Source organism: Scleropages formosus, chromosome 14, assembly GCF_900964775.1.
Source record: "Scleropages formosus chromosome 14, fSclFor1.1, whole genome shotgun sequence".
Lineage (NCBI taxonomy): Eukaryota > Metazoa > Chordata > Actinopteri > Osteoglossiformes > Osteoglossidae > Scleropages > Scleropages formosus.
In genome coordinates this window covers 15,101,526-15,111,300 of record NC_041819.1, presented here as the reverse complement: position 1 = coordinate 15,111,300, position 9,775 = coordinate 15,101,526, and positions in this window count along the sequence as shown.

Sequence of the window (9,775 nt, the reverse complement as noted above, 5' to 3'; positions counted from 1 at the left end):
TCTTCGGGATGCACACGGAGTCGGACGTGCGGGTCTCGCGGCGCCTCAGTGCGCGCGCATGTGGTCACTCTGGGCTCGTGCAGTCAGAGAGATGCACACCGAGCGTGATGCTGTGGTTCACAGCATGTCTTGTGGAAGTGGTTCTGGGGAAGGGGTGCGATGATGCAGTCCACGCGCGCACACGCTCCTTTCGCACGCGCTCGCCCCCCGTCTCTCTATCTCTCCCTTTCTCGCGCGCGCGCTCTCTCTCTCTTCAACTACCTACGAAACCCCGCTCTGGTACAGTACAGAGGTAAATCTGCTGTGAGAGGCCGAGTCCGGCACCCCCACCCCCCACGGCCCAGCGCAAGCCACGCCACCACCCCCCTCCCCGCCCCCCCCCACCACCACCACCACCACCACCACCCCCCTGCACGCTGCAGCAGCTCACTGGGCGTCGCACGGCTGGTGAGAGGCACGCGGAGTGGTGCAATAGGGAACACGGTACCGAGCGGAACGCTTGGACTGGACCGCACGCGCCGAGTGCAAGGGGCGGGTGTGAGGATGTGCAGATAGAAATGCATTTTTAACACCAGTAGTGCTCACAGCACCCGCACGGTCTCCAAGATAAGCGAGAAATTGACAGTAGTCGGCATGATTGTAAATACTCTTGCTGGAGAAGAGTGTGCAGCTGATATTTTACATAAGCAACGTCATTTTAATAGCACATCTGCAGGAGTATATATATATATATCTGTACCACGCTTCTGAAATAGGCTCCACACCATCGCGACCCTGCCCTAGACATAGCTGTTATTGATAATCAGTGCATGGGTGGATATTTTCTCACAGTGGGTTAGAAAATGCACGGATTCTGCCATTCGTTTTCAGTCAGGGGTCCATGTTCCCATGTTGTAGCATCACGGTCGCGTGAGATGATGTGTGAACGCGGCACCAGGAGGACCGTAGGGCTGTAGAGATCATCGTGACACATGGATGGAAAACGGGACCGTCTGAAACTTTTATGCCTCCGTTAAGAAGCTGCGCGACGTCGAGATGAAGGACTGAGCCTCCGCGTTCTGCTCACTCACACTTTTTTTCTGCAATCTGCAAAAACATATAAGACGCATAACCTGATCATATTAGTGGAAATTTGTTGAAAGTGTCGCACCCCTTCCGAGTTAAATCACTGCTGGCGTGGCAGCAAGGGACAGCGACCTCTGGTGTTGAAGTGATGCATTCACGAGTGGTGCGAAAGCGCAGTACAGTGCTGGCTGGGTGTGTGTGATCATGTACAATTTTGTGTCACGAGGATCAAAACAGACTCTGAACTTTTACGCTTGCCAGGAAAGTCTCCTCTTATACATGATCCCCACGGTGCTAAACTGTCACAGGTCAACTGGACTCGGGAAGCACTACAATTTGCACTGATTCATTTCGCAGACGCTTTTTTCTACAAAGCGACATACAGGATGTCAGAGAAGTACGCAAAAAAAGTGCATCACATCAACAGAAGGAGAGATTTGGGTCCAGACACGTGATTCTTGACTACAGTCCATTTGCCGCGTAGCACAGTATAATAGTGAGTATAAACCAATGTACATCACTCTGTATACAGCTGTATAAAGGCTTTCCCATTATTAAAGAAATTGATGTTAAAATAATTAAACAGAAACACGTTTATCGCGCACTTACGAGATCTGATCATGTAGGTACAACTGCAAAATTCCTGCAGATAACCACACAGAAAAAAAAACCCTGTTCCAGTAAAAAAAAAAAAAAAATGCGATTTCCCCCTTGTTTATCATAATACTTTGGAACCCATTAAATCTTGCATAGTTTATGAATAGCTAATAAACGGGATTTTAATTATATATTATATGTTTTAGATTATATATTATAAATTATTATATATTATATTGTCACACCCAAGGATGCGCGGAGACAAGAGGTAGGACCCAAGTGCGGTTTTTATTTCTGGAAGTGGGGCGGGATTCGGGGCGAAAATGAGTTCGTGGTCGAAGAGCCACGTGTAGGTCCCAAGCCCGAGCCGAGGTGCAGGCGTCGTCCGTGGGGCTAATAACAATAAGAAGAAGAATTAATGCTGTGTGTTTCTGTATATGAGGTCCCCTCCAGGCGAAGAGGCGCTCTATTTTGTTGCACTTTCCAGTAAGTCACCTGAAGGGGGCGCTCACACCAGTGAGAAAGATAGTTACAAGTATGAGTTACAGAAAACGCGGCACAGTTAACCAAGGGCCAGCAGGTAATATCGTGTTTAGAGACAAGAACACATAATCTGAAGGTTTTTGGTTAAAACCCTGCTGCAGGATATATATAGACATACACACACACACACTCAGTCAGCAATGACCACTAACAGTGAAGACTAGTTATTCCATATGAGCCAGTTGCCAAGACAACAAAGTCCCATATCTACAACACAGAAACACGGCGGGATTTCATGCGATGGATTTTATATGATAAGTGAAAACAGGAAAATGGTCTTTAAGTAAGATTTACTCAGATGCCTGAGGAGCACCTTGCTTTCATGAATAAGACTGCAGTGACCTGCATCTTGAAATCCCCCCACATTTAGAATCGAAAAGGACTGTCCTGTCTGGATTGTACTGTAAACCACCTTCTCATAATGCATCATTCTATTAAAACACAAGCCCAAGCATATGGTTTTAATTTACAGAGATGGTGCAAACCCCTATAAAATATACATTTTCTCCTAATCGTCGCACTGTTTTGTGGTTTCTCTGTTACCCTGTACCTTTGAAACAGAATCACTATGGAAATGAAAATTGTTTATAGCTTTCAAAGGGTTCTGTGGTTGATGGGTGCTGCCTCTCCTCAGTCTTCATCACTAGTGTGGTGTGGTGTGGTGGGGCAAGGGCAGGAATGTCGGATGAGATAAGCAAGCAGGAAGGGTAATTGGATTGTCAATGCTGCTTTCCATAGATGCTTTGTAAAGTCAGGGTGTGACTGAATAGCATGACTTCGCGTTATATATCGAAGAGCTTTAGGAAACGTGATTTGATATTGAGGCTCCTCCTTGGAAGGGCCATTATGTCCTCCTGTTCTTGTGCCTCTTCTGTGCAGCAAAGGACAGGGTCACTGCAGTTTGTAGATGGAAAAGGGCAGCAATTTGTGGTACTGATGGTTGTCAGGTCAGGACCAAGTGCTTCTCGAACTGTGAAGGAGCATCAAATTCAAATAGAATTCAGTGTCCTTAGTTACCGTGCTGCATACCATTCCTTGCATACCTTTGTATTTAGCAGACATTCCAACTTGCTTTGAGCTGGCAGGATTTCTCAAGAATAAAAGAAAGTAGAAATTCTTCAGCCATCCCTGCCACTGCTCAGAAGAAGCCAAAGATGTGGATTGTGTTGGGCTGGAGTACCCTCACTGGCTCACCTATTTGAGCCACAGGTTGGGTCCTCATTTTTGTGCTGGGGACTTTTTGGGGTCAAGACTGGTAGAAATTAGTTATTAGGTTCACAGAGGTCTGTGAAAATTCACCTCCTTTAAATAATGTTGCATAGCATTTCAATTCAATTTATTTTTATGTACACGGTGACAAAGAGTGCTGAATAAAAGGTCAGAGGAATAATAGAAACAAAAGGTTGGCTATACATTAAATTACTACACTAACTATGTAGTTATTAAAGCTGTAAGAGAACTTGCCACAGTGGAAAGCAACAAAAAAGTCCCAACAGAAAGGCAAAGGAAAAAAAACCTCTGGGGATCCAAGTACCAGTGACTGCCCATCCGTCGTGGGCATTCTAGATTTAAAAACACACACAGATGTGTCACAAAAGATTTTTTTCCTTTTAGATATAGATACATACACATCATGAAAAAGAGAAAAAAATTTGAATTAATAAATTCTGATTGTTTATGATAATAGGACGGGGGTGCGGTGGCGCAGTGGGTTGGACCGCAGTTCTGCTCTCCGGTGGGTCTGGGGTTCGAGTCCCGCTTGGGGTGCCTTGCGATGGACTGGCGTCCTGTCCTAGGTGTGTCCCCTCCCCCTCCGGCCTTACGCCGTGTGTTGCCGGGTAGGCTCCGGTTCCCCGTGACCCCGTATGGGACAAGCGGTTCTGAAAATGTGTGTGTGTGTGATAATATTCATGACAACATTATGCACAGAACACAAATTTCTATTTTAACAAGTGGAAATGGACGGAAAACAAAAATTATTTTTAAGAATTAAGTTTGTTAAGGGAAACAAATAATGCAGATTACTTATTCACTGAGTAGACCAACTTGTTACCTAAAAATCTGCAACATTTCAAAAACACAGGGCATCTGTCATACAATATTTACATAGTATGTAAAGCAGCAGATCTTCAATTTTCTAATAAAACTGATTTTTTTTTATTAAGAAGTTTTTACTCTTTTTATTCCCCCAAGATTGAAATTTATTTTGCCATTTTAGCAGCAAAATTTGGCATCCCCAGATTTCAACACATCTAGATGATTTTCTAGGTTGACCTAATTATAAAACCGGTCCTGGGTACAGTGTTTGAGGGTGTCAGGAGGTGTGAAGGGGTCTTTCAACTGCCAAAGCTCACTTTAAATAACCCTTTGGTGGTACACTTTAGTGTGCAGTGATTTACTGGGTGTCACATATTTCTATGCGGCACTGGGTTAAAAACAGCCACTTGGCGTTCAGCTCTGCTTTTTCCCCTTGTAGGTGGCTCCAAAACACATCTATCACTTGATGCCTGGAGTGAGCGCTTTACAGGCCATCCTTTCCTTTATTTAAACGGCGACTGAACATTTCTTCCACTGGCTTCCAACAGGACAAATCTCCTTGCATCATGAATAAATATTCTTGGAAACTTGACATTAAAACGATGTGTGGGTTGCACCGGGGCGGCCGGACGTCTCGGAGGTTAGTGTCAACTGAGTGTCAACTGAGCCTGGGAAAGTTTGTGTTGACCGAATCGTCTCGGCTGAGGCTTCAGGTTTGAGTGAAGTCTGGGCTATGTTTGTCTCCTCCAGTACAAGCTGTTCCCTTATCCTTATTTGTTTTGAGTCAGATTGGTGTCCTGGTTTAACCTCTGCCCATCCGGGCCATCGTTAACAAGCCGTTAGTCCTACATGACCAATGCCAAAGGAATTTCTCTTTAGTCTTCAGGACAGTCGCTCTGCCCCGGGGCTGCAGCTGTATGGGTGAGTGGCGGAACAGGATTATGTGCATCAGATATAACAGTCAAAGTCAGCAACCCGCATGCTAACACAATCATAACTTTCCTGCAATGTTTTTGCAACATTATGTGACCCTTGCCCAGTATGTACATTAGGGTGCCAATGAAAAATATGGAGAAAAGTAAGTTTGCGGGTTTGTGAGGTCTCACCCCCTGCAATTATTCTGCTTGATGAGGTAAGTTTTGTCAGGGGAAAAAAAGTATTATATCTCATGTGTAACAGGTCGCTCAGGTCTTCTGCCATCGGTACCATTCTATAGCATGTTCATTACTCAAAAAAATCTTAATTTGTACCAAGAATGTTTATTTTATGTAACTGCAGTACTTTTAGCTTCACAATACCTATACCTTTGGGACAGGAGAGTAATGGTGTTGCTAGAATGAATTTGACTGTTTTTCTCCTCAAGATAGATTTATTTCTGTTCAGACACGCATGTATAAACATAGTACAGATATCTCACCAACATACTAGAGAATTTTAATCAGAGTATCTCCAACAAACATTCTGTTATCACATTTCATGTGTTGTGTTCAACGTGTTCAATCACTGGAAATAGTTGGATTGTTTTAAAATTTTATTCATATCTATTTTATACCGAAAGGAATAACATGAAAGGGTGTTGCTTCAAAAAACGTTTTGGAAATTTGTCACCGGCACCCTAGTATAGAGGATGTTGTTGGACCTTTTCCTAAAGATGGAAATTTCTATGTGCATTTCATTAATGGCTCTGTCCCCATGGCCATACGAGGAATGCATCCATTTAACTTTCCGCTTTTGTATCCTCAAGATTAAAGACGCCAATGTGTGCGGCGAAGTGTATCGCAAATAATTACAGGGGAACAACCAGTGTTCACGATCCACAACAGAGACGTCCTTCTAAACTATTGTGCAAGGTTGGCCAAGGCTCGGTCCACCCTGCCGCCAGTCACGCGTAGCGCAATTCCCGAATCAAACAATTTCCACATCATCAGCAAGCAGTTTGCGCCGGGGCTCTCGGCTCCAGAGCTTTGCATGCAAATAGCGGCGGGTGTGCGTTGCTGCCAGGTTCCAATTTGCTGGACAGAGCAGACTGCTCAGAATTTGCAGGGCTTCCGTTTGCATTTAATTGAGGTTGTGTTGTTTGAAATTCCCCAGTCAAGGCCAAGGAAGACTTTGAATAATGAAGCATCCGTTGTTGTGTTAGGGCTGGTTGCACAGACTAAGCACGGCCATGAGTTCAGCAACTCCTTAATTAACTCCCAGGCATGAACTGACTTAATTGCATAAAGAAACGTGATTATGTCAGAAACTGAATAGCATATTTGAAAAATAATAATAATTTTACACTTGGAGCAAACAAGCTTGACTTGCTGGAGGTAGATAGGAATAGTAAAACGTCTGTGTTGTGTGGTATCTTCAGAAGTAACTGAGTTCTGTATGTACACGTGTCATTGGCCCCTTCAACAGTGAGTATAGGGTGCAGAGCCTTAAGACTACACTACAGAACCAAAAGGAACTGATACCTTCAATCACAGATCAGTTTGTCTTTTGATAAGAGAGGTTTTGGGTTAAGCTACAATTGGAAAATTCTTTGAGTATTTTTTTGTTAGATTTTGAGGAAGGAATCAATTACGAAAGAGGACAAAATCCAACAAAAAGGGCAAATGCAGTCAACACAGCATGCAAGGGGATGTGGTAAGAAAGAGACTGAGAAAGAGATATGGTCATACTTGCGGATTTAGGCCTGCAAAGACAAGCGGCAATCCTCTTACACTTTCCACACTTTGACTCTGCAAAACAACAGGGCGCAAAAGCAAGTAATATTAGCAAAAGATCCAGACCCATTTTCTTAGTTTTCATCTCCAATAAAACCTTTAATGTTGTGAATTCTCAGCATCCAATTACATCTATCTCCATGTTTTCCGACACGACCGAGAAGAGTGCGGCGCAGTTTTTTTTTTTTTAAATCCAATCAACATTTGGACATGTTTACAGTATAAAATCTAAAATCATGTTCCTGAATAACAATACTGCATGAGTGTGTGAGATCACATATGCACTGTATGATTTGTTTATTTGTATGGATCATAATCAGATGTCATTTGCAAGGTCTTCTACTGTTGGCAGAAACAACTGGGAAGTGCTTCCCTCTAATTCATGTGAATGTAATTATCAACAAAAGTTTAATGTGTCCGTCATTTTTGAAGGTCCAATGGATCCAGATGTAACAGATTTGAAAAATAAAACATTATGCTGTATTTATTTTTAAACGTGTGCCACGTAGCCTCCGGGAGTACGAAATGGGTAAAGGGTAGCACTGGTGGCTCTCAACACCTGGGCTGTACTTTTGAACATGAGTTTGAATCTGGCTCATTTTGTGGATTTGCATGTTCTACCCATGTTCATGTTTCCTGTGGGTGCTCTGGTTTCCTCCACAAAATCAATACCTCCACAGACCAAATACATGTGTTTCAGGCAGACTGGTGACTCTACATTGCCCTCAGGGCATGTGCTTCCAGAATAGACTCCAGACCACTGTGACCCTGCACTGGACAACCAATTTATGAAAGTGAAAAAAAAAAATGTATGGCTAAGGTTTACTATTCTGTGTTCCTTTCCGTTATCAGTGGGTGTAATTTTTTATTTGAACTTGTAGCCCATTTTTTCCTTTAGTGTGTTATTATGTTTTTGTGTGGAATATAAGCCCGATAAAACCTGTAAGTTCACTTATTGTCATTTCACACACTTCTTGGACATACCCTGGAGTGGAACGGCAAGTCTGTGCGCTGTGCTGTTGCTGCAGATTAAATAAATATTCAATACAGAGTGTAAAAAGGTGTGAACCCATGTGTTCAATTATCTAAACAAATTCTGTCTATACTCGAGATCAGTGTGAAGACTGAATTTCTCATTTATCCGAATGAGCCAAAACAACTGCAACGTGCCAAAGTCACATGCAACAGATTTAAAAGATGCATAAGGAACCTCTAATCTCAAATGACAAAAAAAGCTACAATACTGTGAATTAATTATTTTTGGTGTGGCAAGAGTCTCCGTTCAGCCTATCCAACAAGTTTTTTTTTTTTTTTTTTTCCATTTTTAAATTTGCAGCTTCAGTTGCCATGGCAATTTACCAAAATATGGAGCGATAATGAGGTTGCTTTTTAGTGTGCCCACAAAAAAGGATGAGACTGATGTCATGGTCGGTGACGCACAGACCATGTACGCACACATCTATGTGTAAATTTTTTAAATCTTACGTTTATTTTAAACCTCCACAATTCAAATGTGCATGATTTATAATTCTGACATTTTTGAGTCTTTGTACCCAAAGGTTACCTGCACATCAGGACATTAAATTGTGCCAAATTTCTTCCCAAAAATGAGACAGTTTGTTTCGGAAAATGATGTAGGGATCATGTTATGTCAGAAACATAGCTGAATTAAACAGCTGTAATAAAAGATGCCTTCACTTTCTTGTTGAATGGAGAAACTCAAGTTGGTTTATTGCATTATGAATCTGAATATAAACTTATACTCACACATCCTGTACTGCTGTCAAGCTAGCTATGGAGCAAATCTCTGACGGCACTTTCTCCTAAGAGCAGCGTTACAGGGACTGTAGGGAACTGTGACGGTTCCTCGCAGAAAGTCCACTCCACCTGTGGAACATTCATGACACACCCACTTCAGAATCCGCTCACCTCAATCGAAGGCAGCGTATTACGTAACTCGCCCACGTAGGAAATATCAGAACCAGGCCATCAGCGCCGTACATCTGCTGATTCGGCTTGGTTTCCAAAAGATGTGCTCCCTCATCCGACTCACAACTTAGAGTCACCATTCCTATAATAACAGAATATAGTGGAAATGTTACAGAATGAAAACACCTTAAAAATAGCTAAAAAAAAAAAGGACAGATTAAACATTTCAAAATGTCAAAAAGCTAGAAGATGTGTCAAACGTGTTGAAAGGATCTCTAGTCTCATTACACAATCTAGCAGTGTACTCTGTAAATGTTAAGACGGAGCCGTGTCGCCCAGATCATTGGAAGGAAATCGGAGCCACGGAAAAGCAACATGACTCACAATTTAGAGCTACAGCTGGTGACCAGCTCACAAGTGCGTGACAGTGTGTGTGTGTATGTAAGTGTGCGAGTATGTGAGTGAGTCATCCTGCGAGAGGGTATGTGTCAGTCTCTGCGTGTATGTTGGGTTTGTTTGTGAGCATGTGTGTCTATATATTCATGCGAGTGTGAATGTGTGTCTATATCAGTGTATGTATAAATAAATGCATGAGTGTAAGATCCCTAAGTCTGTATCTCTGTGTCGGTATATGAGTGTGTCTGCACTCCTGCTTGAAAGTACGTGAAGCCCCTGTGTGCCATTTTTTACCATGAAATGGCTATTTAATGAGGAGCAGTGATTCTCATGTGATGTAATAGGTGTGTAATGACCAATTCCATATGTTGCTTTAGAGGAAATCATGTGTGCAGTAGAAACATGGAAGTAGTAGCAAAAATAAGAGAACCCGAGTTGCACTAGTGAAACTAAGTACTAAATTGAATCACAATCAGGGGTGTAAATCAATCATTTAT